The sequence below is a fragment of the Lithobates pipiens genome, unplaced genomic scaffold (assembly GCF_037356315.1).
Source record: "Lithobates pipiens isolate NorthernLeopardFrog02 unplaced genomic scaffold, aLitPip1_a1.2 Scaffold_4, whole genome shotgun sequence".
Classification (NCBI taxonomy): domain Eukaryota; kingdom Metazoa; phylum Chordata; class Amphibia; order Anura; family Ranidae; genus Lithobates; species Lithobates pipiens.
Genome location: NW_027507852.1, coordinates 2,005,402 through 2,029,783, shown reverse-complemented (window position 1 = coordinate 2,029,783; position 24,382 = coordinate 2,005,402). Strand labels below are relative to the sequence as shown.

General features: G+C 41.6%; 1 protein-coding gene across 2 annotated transcripts in view; it reads left to right on the top strand.

Moving 5' to 3' along the window:
* Positions 1–24,382, top strand: part of LOC143956691 (uncharacterized) — a 138,056-nt gene that overhangs the window by 32,369 nt on the left and 81,305 nt on the right. Inside the window, exon 1 of one of the 2 annotated variants that reach the window (XM_077466888.1) lies at positions 15,498–15,589. The exons of the other annotated variant lie outside the window; for it this stretch is intronic. The gene's annotated coding sequence lies outside the window, so the exon portion shown is untranslated. Of the gene's footprint in view, positions 1–15,497; positions 15,590–24,382 lie in introns of those variants that run through there. 2 annotated transcript variants of the gene reach the window in all.

Genomic DNA, 24,382 nt, shown 5'->3' with positions numbered 1-24,382 from the left:
TGTCTTATAAGTAAATGATGACAATTAACTGGAGTTTATGAGCAGTTCTATAAGTGTGATGAGGAGTGTCTTCAATATGTGAATTTGAAGTAATACCGTGCAGTGCAAAAAAAAAAACATCAGCTGTGGGGTTCAAAATGAACAAAATTGATTGCCCTAATATAGGGCTAATGGGGACCAAACGTCCCCTAGTATGCAGGGTGGGCATTGATGCCAGGATTGGTGCAGATAAGCCGCGACATCTCAGCATCAACCCAAAGTGACAACCAGGAGAACATCACTTCTGTAGAGCAGTGCATTCCACCATGGAAGTGACGATAAGCATCCGAGTCCTATACAATTGGGACCCATAGTGATGGAAAACCGGGACATCCTCCCAGCCTGCCTGTATAAATACCCCAGCTGAGGCAATGAGCAACTCCTGAGGCTACCCATTGCAGTTGGACGGGAAACAATCCCGTGGCCCCAGGCTCGAGTGCAGTGAGAGAGCTCTTTCTCCACCCCATAACATTATGCTCCAGGTGGAGATGGAGCAGGTGTGCCCTGATATAGGGCTAATGGGGACCAAACATTCCCTAGTATGCAGGATGGACATTGATGCCAGGAATGGCGCAGATAAGCCGCGACATCTCAGCATCAACCGAAAGTGACAACCAGGAGAGCGTCACTTCCGTAGAGCAGTGCATTCCACCATGGAACACACACTGGAAGTGACGATAAGCATCTGAGTCGTACACAATTGGGACCCATAGTGATGGAAAACAGGGACATCCTCCCAGCCCTGTGGGGGTAAGAGAACATGGGCCAGCTGGAGAACCATCGCACGGATTATTAAACAAGAACAAGGTTAATTAAATAATAATAAAATATAAATTCCCTAAATTTGGTAATCAAAAATAATGAAATAAAAATAAGGATAAAAGTGATTATGGACAGCAACAGAGTATAAAAAATTGTTGGTAAATAATATTAACGGGAAAAGAAAATGAAACTAATAATGAAAATAAATAAAAAAAATAATAAAATAATAATAGTATATAATATATATAGTATATGATGGTATTAAATTTGACTATTTTAAATGTATTTATGTCAGATAGTTTGAACAGATCTCCTCCTTCCCCACAATTGCCTCCACCAGGGGGCATACAATCTATAAATCACATACTGCAATCATATACATAACAACAATAAAGCATAAAAAAAAACATATCATCATAAGAAAAAGTGGTCATGCCTCTTTTGTGTATTGGTGAAACAAAGTGCATCCTGGATGGTGATGCTGATCTTTAATATTAGCACCTACTTGTTCAGGAATCCAGAGGTGTCTTCACTGGAGCCGATTTTTCAATAGGCTCTTGGGTGCTGCTGCAGCCATCTCGAGTAAGGGAAACTGGCACTGAAGCCTTGCGGCTTCACAGCCAGTTCCCTACTGGGCATGCGCAAGGCATGCTGTGCTTTGTAAATGGCCCGGTGGCGAGGGAACGTGGAGAGGGCCAAACTTCTGCATTAACCAGGAACCCGCCCCCCCCCCCCCCCCAAAGGTGTCAAATGTGGCAGCGGAGATAGGATGAGGCAAAAAATAAGAATTTCCCTTTTTGGGTAGAGCTCTGCTTTAAGTAAAGTCCTAAAAAGTGGTGTTGCAGGTTATATAGATCTGATGAAATCAATATAGATACATGATTCTGTGAGAAGGTGCTGTGTAAAAAGGCATATGACAATAAAGAAGTTAATCATTTCCTCTAATCTCAGATGTGACCATAATTCATCTGATGTGATCATAAGATGCAGAAATGCCCAATAAACCAAAACTCACTGTGCAACAGAGTGCAAAAAATGCTAAAGAAAAAAGATAAATAAAAAGTAAAAAATCGTATGCACTGTGGCATTTTTGCTGCAGCATGTTCTATACATGGTACAGGTGTGCCACTTTACTGGCACACTATGGGGAACACCCAAGCACTATATTTAACCACTTCAGCCCTGGAAGATTTTACCCTCTTCCTGACCAGAGCATTTTTTACAATTTGCCAATGTGTCGCTTTAACTGACAATTGCGTGGTCATTCGTACCCAAACTAAATTTGCCACAAATAGAGCTTTCTTTTCATGGCATTTGATGGTAAAAGAGTGACAATTTAGAAAAAAAAACAACAATATTTTTTACTTTTTGCTATAATAAATATCCCCAAAATATTTTTAAAAAAACAAATTTCTTCATCAGTTTAGGCCAATATATATTCTTCTACATATTTTTGGTAAAAAAAAATCGCAATAAGTGTATATTGATTGGGTTGTGCAAAAGTTATAGCGTCTGCAATGCTTTCTGCTATGGGAAAGGTTTATGGCATTTTTATGGCATTTTTATTATAATTTATTTTCTTACTAGTAATGGCGGTGATCTGTGATTTTTCTCAAAGAAGCATTGCACTTACTTGGCTTATATTCTTACACTGAGAGGCTTTTGTTAACATCTACAACAACCTGCCTACTTCAGCATTAGCGAGTTCAAATAGTTACTGTATTTATTGTCGTATAACACTCACTTTTTCACCATGAAAATCGGGTGCAAATAGCGCGTGTGTGTTATACGCCAATACTTAAATTTTAGCTGCCTCGGAGGGGACAGGGAGGGGACGGGACGAGCGCCATCAGATTACATACAGTGAGAATCTCCTGTTTACATAGCAGCCTCTGTAATAGGAAGTCCCGTCTTCTGGGCTGCATTTGGACCACTGTTCTGTCTATCATAGGGGATTTTCACTGTATGTAATCTGTCGGTGCTCGTCCCTCCCCCCTACCTGTCCCGTCTAGGCTGCAGATGGGCATCAATTAGGCTGCACTGATGAGGCTGCTGCATTGATGGCACTGGTGAGGCTGCTGCATTGATGGCACTGGTGAGGCTGCTGCATTGATGGCAATGATGAGGCTGCTGCATTGATGGCAATGGTGAGGTTGTATTGATGGCACTTGTGAGGCTGCAGATGGGCATTGATGGCAAAGGTGAGGCTGCAGATGGGCACTGACCCTTATTTTGCTTCAAAGTTCCTTATTTAAAAATTTTAGTTTTTTCCCTGAAACTTCCCTCTTAAAATGAATGTGCGTGTTATACACTGATAAATACGATATGTAAAAAAACAAGCATGTACACTGGAAACTAATAAAATAACCTCTAGACATCAGCTAAACAGTGGGGAGAAAAAACAAAGGACACACCACTTGAAAAAAGTATAATTTTTAGGCATACATCTACGCAGGTACAGTTTATATTCCCATCTGCTGGTGGTGATGTGTTGCTGGCAGCTGTACAGAGGAAATGGAGGATGAGAGGAACGTTGTTCCTCTGAAGCTTCTGTAGGTGTTATCAGGAAAGAAGCTGTTTGGTTGGAGGCTACAACACTGGATGACCTTTGCAGCCATCTTTAGTGAAGGCAATGCTAATAAATAGCACTGTCCCAATGCAGTTGACACACATTTGCAAAAGTGGATAGAGTAGGGAGAGGATCCCCACTGGTTGGGGACAGTGTATTTAGTGCTAGGAAGTGGTTCCTGTCAAGGATGGACAGAATAGGGTTACCGCTACTGGCTCCACTATCTGGGGACTCAAGGGCTTTCTATTGGTCTGCTAAGTGCATCTACAGCACTGTTCTGCTTATCAGCCATCCCTTAAAGTGACATCTCAAGTGCTGGGACTGTGTTAAAGTACCACTGTTGTTAAAACTGTACTAAAGTTGCTGAGAACTGTTGTACCTGAACAGCCTGTGTTATCAAGACTCTGATGCCATATTGTTTTGGAACTGTTAAGTAAGCACCTTACAACTGCCCTCCTCGTGTTGTTTGCTACTTCTAATTACCAAAATAATACCAGTGCCTCTTTATTTAATCTCTGTTTGCCTTTATTCTGACTCGGGTATCAATCCTATTTAATTGAATTTATTTGAATGAGCTGGTTTACCTGTGTTTCTCACCGAGAAAAAGGCACTAACCCTTTTTTGAAAACGCAGCCACATAGAACAGCATGGTGCTTTGGCAACGTGTGGTTTAAAGCACCTGGAAATGCTCTGCGTTTACCAATGTGTAGGGATGCCATTAGGAAATGATGGCACCCCTGTGTGTCTGCTAAACAGCAGCATGTTTGGGCTGCGGGAACGCGGAAGATTTACACTCATAACCTAACTGAACAGCAGGTAACAAATATTTTGAACTGATATTCACAAAGTATAGCTTTATATTTAACGCAATCTGTGCAGAATACAATGCTTCTCCAAATTTGGAGAAGGGGGAGAAGAATTGGTGGATGAGGGGAGCCATGTATGGGCAACTTTGGTATCTTTAGCCGCTATTAAGAAAAGTTGTGCCACGTGCCCACCCCCTTCTGTTCTCTCCGCCATTCACAGAAGTCATACTGTTATTTTCCCATAATGCATTACATTGTGTGAATAGACAGGTCATTCAACTTTTCCTATTCCATTCACATTGAATTCTGTAAATAAGGGAGAGGATAAAAGGGGGCAGGCAAGCGGTGCAACTTTTCTCAGTAGCAGCGACTGTTGTTACCTCTCACAGTGGCAGAAGACAGACACTCAGGATATTATTCAGTGCCTCTGAAGAAGGGACATCGAGGAAGATTTTAAGCAGAAGCACCAGCCTGCTGGTAATGGATTGGTTGTATTCCCCGAAAAAGAAAAACAACACTAAACTTTAGTTTCATTACTCATTTTGCTTTGTACAGTAATGCTTATATTCCATTGGCAGGTTAGAAATCACACTGCTCTGTACAGCTTACTTACTAGGGACCACACCCTTATATTTTCACAAAAAGTACATTAAAATCATTATTAGCAGGCACAAAATCTTAAATATAAACTGTATTTAGTTAATAAATAAAGCTCTGTGTTTGGATGAGGTCTTGGGGCTCATTCACATGGGCACTGTGGCCTGTAGATTGTGAATCAGCTTGTTGCACTCTGTAAGTGGTCCAGGTCAGGTTGCCTCTTCTCTGGGCCTGTTGTGTACTGTTGAACTTTTGTTTTAACTTACTCCTGTTACTACAGTTGGACTCCATGTGCTTTCTGCCAGCCTCATAATGCTGCACCTACCCACACTCTATCTACAGCTGGTGCAGAAGGTGGAGTGGGGCTATCATGGCACAGCCACAAGCAGCCTTGGCCCTAGTGCCTAATTTTAATGTGTCCAATATTTCCCTGTCTGAGTAGGAGTTAAAGGAAAAAGGTCTGGTGTCCCCAGTGACACACTTCCATCCCTGTAACATGTAACAAACAACAAAGGATTGGCCCTGGGACTTTAAATGAAGTGGGTACTGTTTCCGCCAGTAAACATAACAGTAGTAAATATAGTATATGGTTTATTCAAATACAATTGTTTACATGGATAAATAACACCAACGATTGCCAATTTAAAAAAATATATAACAAGGAGTATTGGTACATAAATGTAGAAGTAGTACATGGTACATGGGCATCATACTACCCGACTAGTTTTGTGAGATCCAGCTCGCTCTTCAGGGGTGGATGTGTGTAACAATGTACCTAGGATGAACAAAAATATATATGTTTGGCAATATACCACAGTATTAGTTATAAAGGCACAGGGTAGGAGGGGTTGTAGGCCCCTCCATACTTACCACTGAGCTTGGCCATGGCTCCAGGTGTGCGGCCGCGAGACGGCGGCAGCAGATGCCTCCCCAGGGAGCTGAGGGGGCAGAATCAAATGGGACCCCACCCAGGGCCAAACGGAGAGCAGGCATGGCAAAGGTGTAGTGATGCATCCCTAGGGTCCTCATTGGTCGATAAAAAGTATAGGCTGTGAACATAAGTATGTTTGTAAGGCATCTAAAGTAGTAGAGTAAAATCAATAGATATTGGTATAAAGATATGTATGCATGTATGCATGAATGAAAGGCCTGAGCCAAAGGTTGAAGGACCATGAAGATGGTTAGAAACCTAGGACAACAGAAGGGTACTACCAGGTGACAAAGTGGACAAAGAAAGAGGGGAAAGACGTGAACTACAATTGTGTGGGTAGTGATGTATCCCTAGAAACCTCATTAGTCCATAAAGCGTATAAGCTATAAACAAATATGTTTATCAGGCATCTAAAATAGTAAAGTAAAATCAATGAGTATAGGCATAAAGATATGTATAGCTAAGTAAGGCCTGGATCAAGGATGGTAGGGACATGGAGATGGTGGAAAACATAGGATAGCAAGGGGATACTAGCAGGTGACAAGATAAGAAAAGAAAAAGGAGAAAGATGGACTTGTGTGGAAAAATCTATTTTTTTAATTGGCAACCGTTGGTGTTATTTATCCATGTAAACAATTGTATTTGAATAAACCATATACTATATTTACTACTGTTATGTTTACTGGCGGAAACAGTACCCACTTCATTTAAAGTCCCAGGGCGAATCCTTTGTTGTTTGTCTGAGTAGGAGGAGAGGCAGGAGAGTGCTGGGTGCCTGTTTTAGGTTCCCACACGGCTGATCTTGGAGCTGGCCAACTCACAGGAGGTTGGTGCCCGCGGAGGTATGACAGTGCTACCGGAAGATGACTGGGCCAGCCTAGAAGAAATTGTAGCACTCCTGGAGTGCCTGTTTGGAGAGAATGTGACAGTTCCAGAGTTAAAGCGGAGGTTTTTTATCTGTAGGCAACAAGAGGAAGGTCAGGCCAGTCAGGAGAGCCTTACAGGGGTAAATAAAATTGCAACCCACCTTCTTGTTCAATGATAGCTTAGTGGGTGTGGTGGTGTGGAAGCAAGAAGACATGGAAACAACTGCTGCGGTGACAAAGAGGCCTGGACCACTACATCTGAAAGAGGAAGCTCCATCTCCCGGTCAGCTATGCAGACGGCTATAAGGGAACTTGCCCAGGGTGGGGTTTCCTTGCGGTAAGAGATGTCCACATTCAAACTGTAGTGAACCCAACCCACATTACCATCAACTCAAGGTCCCACCAGATCGGGGCTATAGTTGTGCCAAGTCCAGTGATTAGCACCCTAGTCAATTATCCTTTGAACGCTTGCCTGATTGACACGGGATCTGAGGACCATCTAGATCCATCCTGGCTGTCCCTAAAGGTGGCCAACAACCTGTCCATCATGGTGGAGGGTGTCATCTGAGTAAAGATGCAGATAGACGACCATGTAGTGGAGCAAGAAGTGGTCGTGGTGGCTCGCAGCCCACTAAGCTTAGTAGTACCTATCATTCTAGGCATGTACATCTTGAAAGACTTGGACTTACCCCACTTTTTTGAGCATTCAGGCTGGAGTGCACAGGACTGTGGTCTGAGAGCTGTCTGCCTCAACATGATCTGAGCCTACAAGGCCTACCAGCAGGCAGTCAGAAGACAGCCTGAGCTAGTGGAGGTTTTCCACTCACGCCTCCCAAACAAAAGATGCTACTGGCACTGATACCATGGGAATAACTGGTTGCCCACACCTTATCCCTGGTCCACAAAGGAAAGGTGTTTGTTCAGATTATCAGTCTGGGGACCTTCCTGATCCCTCTCCCTAATCACACCATCATCGCGGACTGGTGCCCAGTCAATGCATCTGTGAGGACCAGCCAGGGGTGGAAGCCATCTCTGCCCTGTTACAGACAGCTATGACCTCCATGAAAGAGCCGCAATACAGATTACTGGAACAGCTGACCATTCCTTTCTGGGACTATCCTCTACTCTAGCAGTGACTACTTCATCAATTACTGGAGAAGCATCTATAGGTCTTTGCAACCAACACTGATGACTGCGGCTGCATGGAACCAATAGACCACCCAATTCATACGTGTGATGCTCCACCCATCTGGGAGAACTACCATCATTTTCCCCTCAACATGCTCCTCCCTGAAATGTCCCCTACAGTAACGGGTGGGAGAAAGAGGAAAGCTGGCAATGCTGCAGGGGGAGAGCAGGGAGTACACAGGTGAGTCTGAACAGCAGAAGAAATGGAACCCTGGACAGCAGGGGCAGCTTGTTAGCTGTCAAACAACAACAAAGAAAAATTCCCAGCTCAACCATCCTGCAACAAACCAAATTGTCCTGTCTAACAGTTCAATTTAAAAATAGGGGTTTAGTTTGCACACATTTGCAAATACTTGCATAAGCTGCAGAGGCAGCGACAAGACACCCCAGTATTATCTGCAGTTCTAACTCTATACATTTTGAGTGCCTCAATGGTAGGAGCACACATTATATATATATATATATATATATATATATATATATATATATATATATATATATATATATAGTAATGAATAGACTGAGGGCATGTATGCCTGGAGGGAGCCCACTCCTTCTTAAAGTGGTTGTAAACTCTGCAAAAGAAAAAAAGAACAGAAAACCTGCAAGACAAAGGCATAATGAGCTAGAATGCATCGCATACTAGCTCATTATGAAATACTTACCTTAGAACTAAGCTGTTGCAGCAGTCCCCATACACCACTGCGATGGGCAACATGTCTCCGGAATGTCACTTCTGGGTTTGCGGGCTTCGGCGATGTGATTAGCCAGAGCCGCGATGACGTCACTCTGCATGTGCGCAGGAGCCACTGGTCATGGCACAGCAGCTGAAGAAACAGCAAGTATGAGCCGCTTCTTCTGTGTGCATGTGCCAATGACATTGGAATATGTGTATTCAGTGAATATTTCCTAAACTGTGCAAGTTTAGGAGAAATTCAGAGTACCATACAATTTTTCTTTGTTGTTGTTTGACATGTGACGCCGTTCCATGTGCTTCTTGCTGTTAAGGCCAGTTATAGGATGGGGCAGTTGCTATTTGTTTGCACTGCAGCTTGTCAGCTTCCCGGACCCACTGTTGAACTGATGGGGCCTGGGCCCCATACAGGGGGACTGATGGTTCCTCCCTTATAGGCAGCCCTGGCCATTGGTGGGGTCTCTCTTCTTTTATTATCACATTAATGAGTTTTTATTTCCAGACTGCACAGCAACATTGTTAATTATTAGGTATAAGAGTACAGATACTTTGGTCGCACAGAAATTCTACATGTGGTCATGTGGCCACTACATGACTTCAGGTGCGAAAATGGAAATAACCATACCAAGAATGAATGTTTTGCAGAACTAAGCAGCATAATATTAGCAAGGAGGAACTGAATCCTTCAGTCTTTTAGTAGACAACTTACTGTGCTCCTGATAATAAGGTGAGTACATGCACTTCTTCTATGTTAGATCTTTTTTTTTTATGTATAATAGGATTGGATTAGTACCAACCAGAGTTTAAAATGATATGTACTGAAGCCTAAATTATTTATACACTCCTAGTGTATAGTAGTATCCTTTTTATATGACTATTACTTATTCAGGTACATTGTCAGTTCTGTACATGAGACCAATGACAATTTGTTTTACCTATGAATTGGTGTATCTATGAAATATGTCAATAGATTTTAGCCAATACCATGACCCCTATTTACACATCTGACCACAAAATTTAAAATGCTAATATACTTTATATAAAGCCAAGAAATAAGTTTTTCATTGGAATTAAATTGTCGCTGATGTTTGATTTTTCTTCTTTAATAGGTATGAGTATTTTCTGGAAATATGTGCATTTGTGGCTGTATATAAAAAAAATTGTAAAAACACATAAAAAGTGCAATTAGCCATTGTTTCCAAAGTAGATTATAAAGACAACAGTCCCTTCCTTCAAAATCTACTGTAAACAGCATTTAGTAGTTTTCTGTGTGCATTGTGCCATTTGGATGGTTCCATGGTTTATAGTGAGTTTTTATTTATTTGGACTCACAGAGAGTGCTTGCTCTCAAAGTCTGACTTGCTAAAACATTAGGTATTGCAAATTTAAGGGAAGGGAACATATATCCACTTCAAATATCAAACCTTATGCAGGGAAATCATAAATAAACAGAACCTATCTTTCATATGAATGGATATTGAATAATTTAATTGAATGTCCACTTGACTTCATTTTTTTCTGATTTCATCCTTCAGTAAAGCCCAGAATGCCTGTCTATTTGGGGAAAGGAAATACAGAGATTAATTTATTTACTGTGTATAGGGGAGAGTAGGCTATTTATGTGTGAGGGAGAGGGATGAATCAGTGCTGGTTCACACTTGTTTGATGTCACATCGCATGTGATTTGCACCACTAATTTAACCAGTTCCCAATGAAATTCACTGCTACAAGCAAATAAAACAAAACACTATCACTAGTGCCTCTGATCAGCGCCACACCAGTTATATGATGATGCTGTATTGCACTGGTGAAGGTATGTAAAAAAAAAAAAGAAAAAATTGTGAAAACTTTTATTTATAAATAATTTTTACAAAAAATTATGACAAAAAAATTACAACTTCAAAAAACTCACTATGCTTCTTACTAAATACATTGGACTGTCTACTGTCCTAACATTTTTGGGCCTCAAGAAATTAGATAGGCCATCATTACATCAGGACTGATTGATTTTTAGATACAGTATATAACATAGTTTATGTACTCTATACCTTTCCTAAAGACTAAATATTATACATTCATTTGGGTTATTTTCACAAAGAAAAGTAGCAGAATACATTTTTCAATTACTTATTTGCTAAATTTTATAACAGAAACAAAGAAAAACTTTTTTTTTTCTTTTTTTCGTTTATTTACCAGTGTTATTTTGACAGAAAATTTCTATTTAGTTTTAGTCTTAGGACAAAAATGGCATTTTAGTTTAAGTCCCATTTTAAAAGTGTTCACTTCGATCTACGATCATTAGCGTTAATCTCACAGACAATCTACATGTATAAAAACAAATAGTGCTCCAATAGTGCAGTAATGTTTGACTGGATTTATATATAAAAAAAAATGAAAAACCTTCAAACATTGCACTCACATTATGTACAGTGTACACACGCATGTATTGCAAATCTCATGCAGCAGCATTGAAATATGCGGTCATGGCGGACCCAGCGTGTGATAGGCAGTGTCTCACCCACACCAAAATCGTCTCCGCCAGAATGTCACTTCTGCTATCGCGTCTTGTGTCACTCTTGGTTGCCATACAGCCAAGGGCCCAGAGCGTTTAATCAGTACGACTTCATCGTTGAATCTCAGGATGAAGTCATAATGACAAAACGCCTCAGAACATGGCTGTACGGCAACCAAGAGTGACACAAGACGCAATACCAGAAGTGGCGTTCCGGCAGAGACATTTTTCGGTGTGGGTGAGACACAGCCTTTCACACTCTGAGTCTGCCATGACTGCGTTATGCCAGTCTAATGCTGCTGCATGAGATTTACAATAGATGCATGTGTAAACTGTGGGTAGGACACAATGCGACCCAATCTCTGTGAAGAGCCCTGGCCGTGATTCTTTAACCATATGATTGCCTGAGTCCAATCATAGCCGGTCACATGTAAATATGGAAGTGCCGTGAATTGGCTCTCCTCGCTTCACACTGACAGGGTGTGTGGTGAGGAGTGCCGATCAGTGACAGATCCTTGCAGGGGAGACCTGGGCAGGTAATTAAGGCACTGATCATCAGTGCCCTGATTACAGGATAGTGCCAGCAGTGCCACCAATCAGTGCCCATAAGTGCCTGCTCATCACTGCTGCCCATCAATGCCCATTAGGGCCTCTCATCAGTGCTGCCCAACAATGCCAATCAGTGCTGCCCATCATTGTCCATCAGTGTTGTCTACCACTGCCCACCAGTGCTACCCATCAGTGCCCACCAGTGCATATCAGTGCCCATCAGTGCAGCTTATTAATGCCTCCTCATCAGTGCCACCTAATCAGTGCCCATAAGTGCCACCTCATCAGTGCCCATCAGTGCAGCCTCATCAGCTCACATCTGTGAAGGAGAAAAATTACTTATTTACAAAATGTACTGACAGAAAATAAGACATTTTTTGTCAAAATGTATTTATTGTTTTTTGTAAAAAATTAAAATTCCAGCAGTGATTAAATACCACCAAAAGAAATCTCTATTTGTGTGAAGAAAAAGATAAAAAAAAAAAATTTGGGTACAGTGTTGCGTGACCGCGCAATTGTCATTCAAAGTGCGACAGTGCCGAAAGCTAAAACATGACCTAGCAGGAAGAGGGTGAAAGTGCCTGGTATGTAGGTGGTTAATATTTTTAATAAATTTTGTTAAACATTACTGCATTATTGGAGCACTTTTTGTTTTTATACATGTAGATTCCGTCGAAATGTGTCCGATCGGAGCGTTTTGTCGGATATTCCGACTGTGTGTGGTATGCATCGGACTGTTTCCGTCGGAATATCCGTCGGACCAAATTTTCCAACTTGCTGGAAATATTTTCCGACAAACTGCTCCGATCGGACATACTCCGATCATGTGTAACCTACTCCAACGGACAAAGTGCCACGCATGCTCACATTCAAATTCCGACACGGAAGCGCTCGTTCAGGTAAAACTACTGCTCGTAAGCGATATAGCACATTCATCACGCTGCAATGTTAAAAATTCTTTCATGAAGCGCATTCTCTTGTTCTTTACAATGCTGCAAGAAGGAACTTCTTTTGATGCTCATAGTCACACACACTTCTCCCGAACGTATTTCATGACTCTTTTTTAACCATTTTGGCAATACAATTTTTGTTTTCGTCACATCTACACAATTTTAGATTTTGTTTCTTCTTTTTTGGATGCTTTTTTTTTTTTTTTCCTAAAAATCTCCTTTAACCACTTCCCACCCGGCCAATGCGTATATACGGCCGGGTGGGAGCCGCCTGCTCCTGATAGGACGTTTGGGAACGTCATTCAGGAGCAGCGGGATCGCGCGCGCGCGCGCCCGCGCAGCGGCGCGATCCCGATGTGCTCGTGTCACCCGGACACGGCACATCTCAGATCGGCAGGAGGGCTCTGTGATTGGCCCTCCTGATCACATGACGGCCGTGTCCAATCACGGCCGTCATGTGATGTAAACAAACAGCCGGTTGCTAGGCAATCGGCTCTCCTCTCCTCACACGGAAGTCACCGCTGAGGAGAAGAGAGCAGATCGCTGCAGCCGGCTGATGATCAGTGAGTATGGGCTGCTTTTTACAGCTTTTTACTCACTGATCATCAGTGTAGTGTACACACACAACACACCACACAGTACAAACGCAGTCCCCACATATGTCCCCAAAACACACATGTCCCCAAAACATACATGTCCCCAAATAATAAAAACACATGTCCCTAATAATAAAAACATGTCCCCCACATATGTCCCACTAAAATCACATGTCCCAATGATTATCTGCACACATATGTACGTGATCACCTGCACACATATGTACATGATCATTTGCATACATATGTCCGTGATCACACAAACCAATTATTATACACTTAACGGAATTTTTTTTACCAAAAACATGTAGCAGAATACATTTTGGCTTAAATTTATGACAAAATTTGATTTTATTGGATTTCTTTTCAAATAGAAAAAAGAAAATATAGTTTTTTTTCCAAATTTCCGCTATTTTTGCGCTTATATCGCAAAAAAAAAAAAACGGAGTCGTGAATAAATAACACCAAAATAAAGCTCTATTTGTGCGAAAAAAATGATAACAATTTCATTTGGGTACAGTGTAGCATGACCGCGCAATTGTCACTGAAAGAGCGAGAGCGCTGAAAGCTGAAAATTGGGCTGGGAAGGAAGGGGGTGAAAGTGCCCTGTATTGTAGTGGTTAAAGACAGTTTGCTCATTTCTCCTTTTTTTGGGGTGTTTTTTGTGTGTAAACTTACCACAACAACATTATTTTATTTTTTATCTTTGGTTTTTCGTTTTTAATCTACAGGAGGTTGTTTAGTGTTGGTACCCCTTGTTATTCATTTCACTCAGTAGTTTTGAAATGTACCTGCCTGCTCACAAATAAACACTGATACCATGGGAATAACTGGTTGCCCACACCTTATCCCAGGTCCACAAAGGAAAGGTGTTGGTTCAGATTATCAGTCTGGGGACCTTCCTGATCCCTCTCCCTAATCACACCATCATTGCAGACTAGTGCCCAGTCAATGCATCTGTGAGGACCAGCCAGGGGTGGAAGCCATCTCTGCCCTGTTACAGACAGCTATGACCTCCATGAAAGAGCCGCAATACAGATTACTGGAACAGCTGACCATTCCTTTCTGGGACTATCCTCTACTCTAGCAGTGACTACTTCATCAATTACTGGAGAAGCATCTATAGGTCTTTGCAACCAACACTGATGACTGCGGCTGCATGGAACCAATAGACCACCCAATTCATGAATTTCATACGTGTGATGCTCCACCCATCTGGGAGAACTACCATCATTTTCCCCTCAACATGCTCCTCCCTGAAATGTCCCCTACAGCAGCAGGTGGGAGAAAGAGGAGGGAAAGCTGGCAATGCTGCAGGGGGAGACCAGGCAGTACACAGGGGAGTCCGACCAGCAGAAGAAATGGAACCCTGGACAGCAGGGGCAGCTTGTTAGCTGTCAAACAACAACAGAGAAAAATTCCCAGCTCAACCAGCCTGCAACAAACTGAATTGTCCTGTCTAACAGTTCACTTTAAAAATAGGGGTTTAGTTTGCACACATTTGCAAATACTTGCGTAAGCTGCAGAGGCAGCGACAAGACACCCCAGTATTATCTGCAGTTCTAACTCTATACATTTTGAGTGCCTCAATGGTAGGAGCACACATTATATATATATATATATATATATATATATATATATATAGTAATGAATAGACTGAGGGCATGTATGCCTGGAGGGAGCCCACTCCTTCTTAAAGTGGTTGTAAACTCTGCAAGACAAAGGCATAATGAGCTAGAATGCATCGCATACTAGCTCATTATGAAATACTTACCTTAGAACTAAGCTGTTGCAGCAGTCCCCATACACCACTGTGATGGGCAACATGTCTCCGGAATGTCACTTCTGGGTTTGCGGGCTCCGGCAATGTGATTAGCCGGAGCCGCGATAACATCACTCTGCATGTGCGCAGGAGCCACTGGTCATGGCACAGCAGCTGAAGAAATAGCAAGTATGAACCGCTTCCTCTGTGTGCATGTGCCAATGACATTGGAATATGCGTATTCAGTGAATATTTCCTAAACTGTGCAAGTTTAGGAGAAATTCAGAGTACCATACAATTTTTCTTTCTTGTTGTTTGACATGTGACGCGGGTTCCATGTGCTTCTTGCTGTTAAGGCCAGTTATAGGTTGGGGCAGTTGCCTTTGTTTGCACTGCAGCTTGTCAGCTTCCCGGACCCACTGTTGAACTGATGGGGCCTGGGCCCCGTACAGGGGGACCGATGGTTCCCCCCTTATAGGCAGCCCTGGCCATTGGTGGGGTCTCTCTTCTTTTATTATCACATTAATGAGTTTTTATTTCCAGACTGCACAGCAACATTGTTAATTATTAGGTATAAGAGTACAGATACTTTGGTCGCACAGAAATTCTACATGTGGTCATGTGGCCACTACATGACTTCAGTTGCGAAAATGGAAATAACCATACCAAGAATGAATGTTTTGCAGAACTAAGCAGCATGATATTAGCAAGGAGGAACTGAATCCTTCAGTCTTTTAGTAGACAACTTACTGTGCTCCTGATAATAAGGTGAGTACATGCACTTTTTTTTTATGTATAATAGGATTAGATTAGTACCAACCAGAGTTTAAAATGATATGTACTGAAGCCTAAATTATTTATACACTCCTAGTGTATAGTAGTATCCTTTTTATATGACTATTACTTATTCAGGTACATTGTCAGTTCTGTACATGAGACCAATGACAATTTGTTTTACCTATGAATTGGTGTATCTATGAAATATGTCAATAGATTTTAGCCAATACCATGACCCCTATTTACACATCTGACCACAAAAATTATAAAATGCTAATATACTTTATATAAAACCAAGAAATACGTTTTTCATTGGAATTAAATTGTCGTTGATTTTTGATTTTTCTTCTTTAATAGGTATGAGTATTTTCTGGAAATATGTGCATTTGTGGCTGTATATAAAAAAATAGTAAAAACACATAAAAAGTGCAATTAGCCATTGTTTTCAAAGTAGATTATAAAGACAACAGTCCCTTCCTTCACAATCTACTGTATATGTTAAGTACTTAAACAGCATTTAGTAGTTTTCTGTGTGCATTGTGCCATTTGGATGGTTCCATGGTTTAAAGTGTGTTTTCATTTATTTTGACTCACAGAGAGTGCTTGCTCTCAAAGTCTGACTTGCTAAAACATTAGGTATTGCAAATTTAAGGGAAGGGAACATAAATCCACTTCAAATATCAAACCTTATGCAGGGAAATCTTAAATAAACAGAACCTATCTTTCATATGAATGGATATTGAATAATTTAATTGAATGTCCACTAGACTTAATTTTTTTCTGATTTCATCCTTCATCCTATAGCACATTCGTCACGCTGCAATGTTAAAAACTCTTTCATGAAGCGCATTCTCTTGTTCTTTACAATGCTGCAAGAAGGAACTTCTTTTGATGCTCATAGTCACACACACTTCTCCCGAACGTATTTCATGACTCTTTTTTAACCATTTCGGCAATACAATTTTTGTTTTCATCACATCTACACAATTTTAGATTTTGTTTATTCTTTTTTGGATGCTTTTTTTTTTTTTCCTAAAAATCTCCTTTAAAGACAGTTTGCTAATTTCTCCTTTTTTTGGGGTGTTTTTTGTGTGTAAACTTACCACAACAACATTATTTTATTTTTTATCTTTGGTTTTTCATTTTTAATCTACAGGAGGTAGTTTTGTGTTGGTACCCCTTGTTATTCATTTCACTTTGTAGTTTTGAAATGTACCTGCCTGCTCACAAATAAACTGGCCTTTTGGAAGGAAAACACATACGCAAGTATTTCATCTAACAAAAAAAAACTTTATTTTGGTCGCAATAAAATAAAAAGAGGAATGCAGCGCTGGAGAAACTTGTTACTTTGGTGCAGAATTTGGCCCCCAAGGCAGACATGAACAAATTAGAATAAGAAAAATTGGTGGCCTGAAGAGTACATATCTCAGGGAGAGAAGTCTGGTCCAGAAGTCCTAGAGATCAGGAAATTCAGATGCCATTTATGTCCCCAGGATGTGGTTCTTCAAGAGGCTGCATCTTCTGGCAGATCAGACTGAACCCAGGCCATCACTCTCTCGTCTTCCTTAGGCATTTCCCTCCAGGCCTCCTTCGAGGCTGTGGCTGGGCTCCTGTAGTTGGGGCAGGAGGAGGAGGGTTGACCTCCTGGCTGCCACTTGCCACAGCCTCCCCCCGACTGAGGTCTTCCTGTGTATGAAAATGGGACATAGTTTTAGTTTTTTGCTCATCAATCACACCATTTTGTGCTCCTGGCTTTTGCAAATTGAATGTTACCAAATAGAACAGACTATCATTCTGAGCCCAGCATAAATTAAATTCATTAAATCACAACTTACTGATCAATAAGAACATCTATTTAACATCATTAAATGTAACACAAGAAATATGTTCAACAATGCAATACCTGTCTCAAGCTGGGCCCCACCACATGTTGCTGCTTGGAAGACCCAGGTTGGACGTTGGAAGCCTCAGCTGGGGGTGAAGGATGCCTTGAAGGAAGACTGGAGAGTGGTGGCCTGAGTGGTGGCCTGGGTACCCCCTGGTCTACCAGAAAATGCAGCCAGTGGAAGTAAACCATCCTGGGGTAATAAACAGCATCTAGATCTCCTGCTCTCGAGGACTTCAGGTGCTTCTTTCTCTCCCTGAGATATGTAATCTTCATGGCCCCAATTTTCATATTCATATAGGCCATGTCTGCCATGGGGACCATGATCCGCACCAAAGAAAGATGTTTCTCCAGCGCTGCCTTCCTCTTTCTTATGTCGTAATAAAACTCGTTGTTGATCTGCCACAGGCAGGGCATCTCCCTGTACATTTGGATGAATAGCCCCATAAAATTGGGGTTTTGGAATGGATCCATCTTGTCTGCAAGACACAACACAAGACAAACCCTCAAATACTAATAATGCCATTAAAAACCCTCCTAATCTTGTCCCAACATCGGCCTAGATAGAAGCAGTCTAGTCTAGTGATGCACCAAGTTAAAAATTTTACCTTTGTTTGCACGATCGTCGCATCCGTGCCTCACTCTCTTCCCAGATCGTACGGACGACACATGCGTGTTGCGTTTTATATACAGTGTGCATGTGTGAAACTCCGCCCACCCCTGACGTTCTTTCTAGACTATTCCCCACCCCTTCGCTTTCGGCGCAGTGGGGAGAGCACATGGCGGAGAGAACGCAGGTGCGCAATCAAAGTTCCACTAACGAGGAAGAGGGAGAGGAAAGCCCAGAGCCTGAAACGTTCCGATCCAGGAAGAGAAGATTTAAGGCCTCAAATATGTATTTTGGAGAGATGTTGGAGATGGTGGATATATTGAACAGGACCGACTATGATGGGAAGTATGGACCTTACCAAAAACCCAAATATCAGAAAGGCCAAGATCATGAATAAAGTTGTGAAGAGTCTTCAGAAGAATTTTGGGGTGCGACAATCCAAGGATCAACTGAGAAAACGCTGGTCAGACCTGAAACTGAGGGAGCACGAGCAGTACATAAGGATCGAGCGTGTTCTTAAAAAAAGTAAGTAGTTGTCGTGTGTTCATATGATTATGCTTGCTTGCATACTGCTCCATGTGCTTTGATTTCATGTTGTGCATTTTAAAATGGCCACTTTCAAGTTCATGGTTTCATTAGTTCGTAAGAAACTTCGTTCTGCAGGTAAGTATTCCAGCTTAACAAAGTGTCCACAATAATGTTCTCACATTGGAACTTGGCCAAAAAACACAATTGTACAAACCTTCCAAGCAATGTTTCATATTCCTATTTCTGCCCTCTGTGTGCTAATTATTTTTTTTTTTACATTCTCATAGGGGAGAGAAGACTCGGCAAGTATGAGGACACCAGGGACCACACCCCTCCCAAAGAAGGGCAACTTCGAAAACCAGAAACAGAGGAGCAGGAGGAGGAGGAGGAAGGAGAGATCATTGAGGTTGGGCAAATTGTCACCACAACAGGTGAGTGTCGGAGAACACAGCTTCCGGTAAGCTCATCAATGTATGTCACCGTATTTTTATGACATGGTGTGTTTTTTTGCTTTGTTTTGTAGGTGATGTGGAAGAAGATTCCCGTTTTACCAGTGAAAGTGCCCAGATCCTGATTGGGGAGATAATGGGGTGCAATCGGGATTTGGAAAATATACAGCAAAACATCAATGATGTTAAAAATAAAATGAAGAACAGCATTGATGTTTTGGGGAAGAGTGTGAAACAGAAAAAACTAGATAGGGTTTTAGTTTTGCGATTTTAAAACACAACTTTTGTATTTATCGAAATTACAAATTTGGTAGATGCACAGAGTGGGTAAACATCTCCCATCATGGGGGATCAATGTATGCGTTTTGTGTAAAGTGGCTGAGATGAAGGGGTTGCAGCACCAAAACATGTACATTGATCCCCCATGATGGGAGATAGCACATGTTGACACACTGTGTGCATCTTCCAAATTTGGATTTTCCAGGGGTGACACCCCATGTGATGAAGGCAATATCAGCCCAGTTTGTACATACTCATGTCTGATATTGTCTTCACTTTTCAAAGTTGAACTTTGTAAGTTCCTGTGTTCTGTATTTTACGCTTTGATACATGCCTGTTTACACAAAAACACCAAGTAAACAAAAATTTTAAGAAACTCTGTTTTTGATACACACAATTTCTTGTTTTGTTGTAAAAACCTTTTCTAAATGCACATGTGAATGTACTTGGATTAAAAAGGTAAATTATCATCAATGTGTGGCTTCCTTTTTCATTGCGCCAAAAATGTATTTGGAGTAAAATTTTAGTTTGTGCTGAGAAGGAGTGTGATTTACTAAAGGAAACTCCACTTTGCACTCCAAGTGCAGTTTCAGGTGTACTTTTGCAGTGCACTTGTAGTGCATAGTGGATGTGCCTTTAGTAAAAAACACCCACAGTGAGGTGTAAATTTGGACAATCATGCCATTTTCCAGCCATGGTGCTGAAAATGAGCACGATTTTGGTCATTAATGCACTACATACATTAGTTACCAAAAACAAGGTGTGTGTGTAGCAGACCCACAACATAATAAGCTTATCTGAAGAAGAGACTGTCCCCTCATCTCGCTCAGAACTTGGGTTTGCACTGTTGTTGAAAAAGGCACAACTTGAAAAAACATAAATATACCTAGGAGACACCTAAAACCAAGCCAAGCAGTAAATGAAGGAGTTTCAAAGAAAAATTTATTTTGAAAATGCCTCTCAGACATTGTCTGGCATATCAATGGCCCCCCTACCCACAAAGTAGTCCATGTATTGGGTTCTAACCTCACGGGCGCTTTGGGGGGGCAAGCCAGGATGAGCAGGTTCAAGCCCCGTGAGGTTATCTTCATTTTCTAGAAAGTCTGCTTCTTGTTGGCCAACTGAGACCGCATAGTTCGCAGAAACTTTTTTAAGAAAATTGTGCAGAACACAGCACGCCAGCACTATGGGATTCAGTTTGTATTCCGCCATGTGAACAGGCGTAAGAAAAAGGCAGAACCGGCTGGCCAGTATACCAAAAGTTTTCTCCACCACTCTTCGGGCTCTGGACAGGCGGAAATGAAAAATCCTCTGGTCTGGGGTGAGGGTCCTCTTTGGGAAAGGCCGCATCAGATGGTTCGCCAGGACAAACGCCTCATCCGTGACGAAGACGAACGGGAATCCTTCCTGATTCTCCTCTGGGGGTGGCAAGCCCAGACTGCCACTCTGGAGATGCAAGTAGAACTCCGTCCGTGCGAAGACTCCACCATCCGACATCCGTCCATTTTGCCCCACGTCCACATACAAAAACTCATATGTCGCAGACTCCACTGCCAACATCACGATACTATTAAACCCCTTGTAGTTAAAATAGTACGACCCCAAGTTGGGTGGTGAGACGATGCGGACATGCTTCCCATCTATTGCTCCTCCACAATTGGGAAAGTCCCAACGACTGGCAAAGTGGGAGGCCACAGTCTGCCATTCCTGTGGCATTGAAGGACACTGTGGAGTGAAACAAGAACCAAAATTAGTAATTTGACAAATCAACATTGCAAGCAGATTAGACACCAACATTTTTGGCCAAGATTAGTATAACATTTTGGGAACTGAGTATTTAAAGCCTAAAGTATAAGGTCCCCTTATGAGAGTCATCACCCCCACCCCCCCGCATCCCTCCCCCCCCCATCTGATGGGCCCTTGCTAAAAAATGAGGGGGGGATGTTTTGGACAGGCAACCCTCTTCACTTGATTGAGAGCTGAATGCCTAAATATTGTGTGATACTTTGGAAAGCCCCTCCTTAGTTACACTATTGGCAGCCCACCGGACAGGTAAGAAGTGTCATAATACCAAAAAGAAAACAAAATGGAAGCACATTTTGACATTCTGCTATTACATATCAAGATAAATAATAGGTGAAAAAATTAAATAAAAATTGCATTTGAAAGTATTGAGGCAGGCCCTTGCACTACATGCTTAGGTGAATTCATCCATTAATGTGATCATCAAAAAGGTAGATATAGTGTGTATTGGGTTTGGTAAAGTCATCAGAGAGAGGATTGATATCAGCTGAGATAGCAGTTGGGGGGAGGGGGGTTCTTAATGAGTTTGGCACAACCCCAAAAATTTTAAAAAGTGACTCTGCATAAATTGAAGCACACACATCACATTTGTAGACATTATAGGGGGTGTTTAGGGGAAAACAATACTATGGAGCTGACAAAAGACATTGGTAAGTGACTAGACTATAGTTTTATGGGCCAAGAAGAGCATGGTGGGGAAGTTAGTGAGGCAAATATGCCTGAGGACAAAGGGGCAGAGCATATGGGGGGAGATGCCTGTAGAGAACTTGAGGTCCTGAAGGCTTCTCCCTGTCGCCAAGTAGCGCAACGTGGCCATGAGCCTCTGCTCCGGAGTGATGGCTTGCCGCATGCAGGTATTCTGCCTGGTGATATAAAGGGTCAGCAAAGCCAGCAGACGGTGAAAAACGGGGTCTGTCATCCGGAGATAATTCCTGAAATCATCAGGATTATTCTCCTGGATTTCACGGAGCAAAGGCATGTGCGAGAACTGGTCACGCTGGCGCAACCAATTCTTGGCCCACAAACGCCTCCCCTCCCTGTTCATGGACCGGGCTTGTGTCAAAGTAACAACCCCAACACGAAGCCCCTGCACAGCACAAACTCTACGACGAGTATGTAGACGAAAAATGGTTTCAAAACGGTCGGCTCGTCAGAACAGACAACAGAAAGCACCAATAAACAGCAAGGCCTGAAAGAACGACCTGAATAGCAGAAGCAAGCAGACAATAAGAAATGCCTTTCAAAGCGTACTATACCAAGATATAGTCCGCAATGAGAAACAAATACTTACTGACTGCACGCACTGATTATCAGATACGCACACACAAGCACAAACCGAAGAGCAGTAGCGATCTGAATCGCTAATCTGAAAAGCGCGAATCATCTCTCACCAAACTTCTACTAACACGCGATAGACACGAGATCAGCAGAAGGAGCCCAAAGGGTGCCGGACGTGGTGCTGAACTTCCCTTTTGTAGGCCTGCCGTACACGGCTTACGTCACCGCGTTCTTGGCAACCCCAAATTCCGACAACTTGGTCCGACCGTGTGTATGCAACATCACTTCCGGACCTGGTGCGGAATGAATCCGTCGGAATAACTCAGACGGATTTGGTCGTCGGAATCTCCGACCGTGTGTACAAGGGCTAAGGATCGGAGAACGAAGCGAACGCCTTTTTAACCCTTAATGGGTTGACGCTTATGTGCCAAGCATGAGAGTGGGAGGCCAATCATATCCAGAAAGTTGACACCTATAGGGGAACAGTGTCACAATCTACACATGGTGTGGTGGATGAGTCTGTCATGCGGGATCCTTTGTTTATAATCATACTATTGAACATTTGATTTTTCATTTTTGAGGACTTTTTTGAGGACTCTATGAACTTTTTTGGATTTTCATTTTAATTTACTTATTTTTGAACCATTCGCTTATTCACTGGGTGATGTTCATAGTATATGCTAATTACTTTTAGCACCATTATTTACTGCATCGGTATCACGGTAGATGTGTTTTTACCTTTTAATTTATTTAAAGTAGCAGCTTGATTGGGTTATTAATTAATTCATTTTCAATTTCAATTTCACTGTGGTGCAGTGGTGGGACCTATAGTGTAGGTGGGTGTGGTACTTAACCCTAGTTAAAAAAAATTAGTAAAGAGAATCTAAAATTTTATAGTTATTCCTACAAAAGGAGGTAAGGAGAAATCTTATAATAGGTACATCTATTTTGGGAGTAACTGTCTAAGGACAAATTCATTCACTTTAGGAGATTTCCTCTAACTTTATTTTGCATCTTTGGGACAGGAAGTGAAGAGAATTATCCCCAATCGTGCATAGAGATAAAAAATAAAAAATAACTTGGAAGGGGTTTTAGCCCTTCTATACTCTGTTCAGAAAAAAAAGGTTTTTGGCTATGCATACACTTTAACCACTTAAAGACTAGCCTCATTTTGAGATTTTGGTGTTTACAAGTTTAAAACAGTTTTTGTTGCTTGAAAATTACTTAGAACCCCCAAACACTATATATTGTTTTTTTTTTTTTCGAACACCCTAGAAAATAAATACTTTTTTCACACTGTATTGGCGCAGCGCTCTTACAAGCACACTTTTTTGGAAAAAAATCACTTTAAAAAATAAAATAAAAAATAAGACAATAGTAAAGTTAGCCCAATTTTGTTTAATATTGTGAAAGATAATGTTACGCCAAGTAAATTGATACCCAACACGTCACGCTTCAAAATTGAGCCCTCTTGTGGAATGGCGTCAAACTTTTACCCTTAAAAATCTCCATAGGCGACGTTTAAAAAATTCTACAGGTTGCATGTTTTGAGTTACAGAGGAGGTCTAGGGCTTGAATTATTGCTCTCACTCCTCAATTGCGGCGACACTTCACATGTGTGGTTTGACCACCGTTTTTATATGCAGGCGCTAATCAAGTATGTGTTCGCTTCTGCGTGTGAGCTTATCGGGACAGGGCGCTTTAAAAAATAAAATAAATAAAATCTTATTTATTATAATTCATTTTATTCATTTTTTCATGTTTAAAAAAAAATAAAAAAAAACTGGGTCACTCTTATTCCTATTACAAGGAATGTAAACATCCCTTGTAATAGAGAAAAGCATGGCAGGTCCTCTTAAATATGAGATCTGGGGTCAAAAAGTCCTCAGATCTCATATTTGGACTAAAATGCAATAATAAAAAAAAAATTGTCATTTGAAAAAATGACTTTG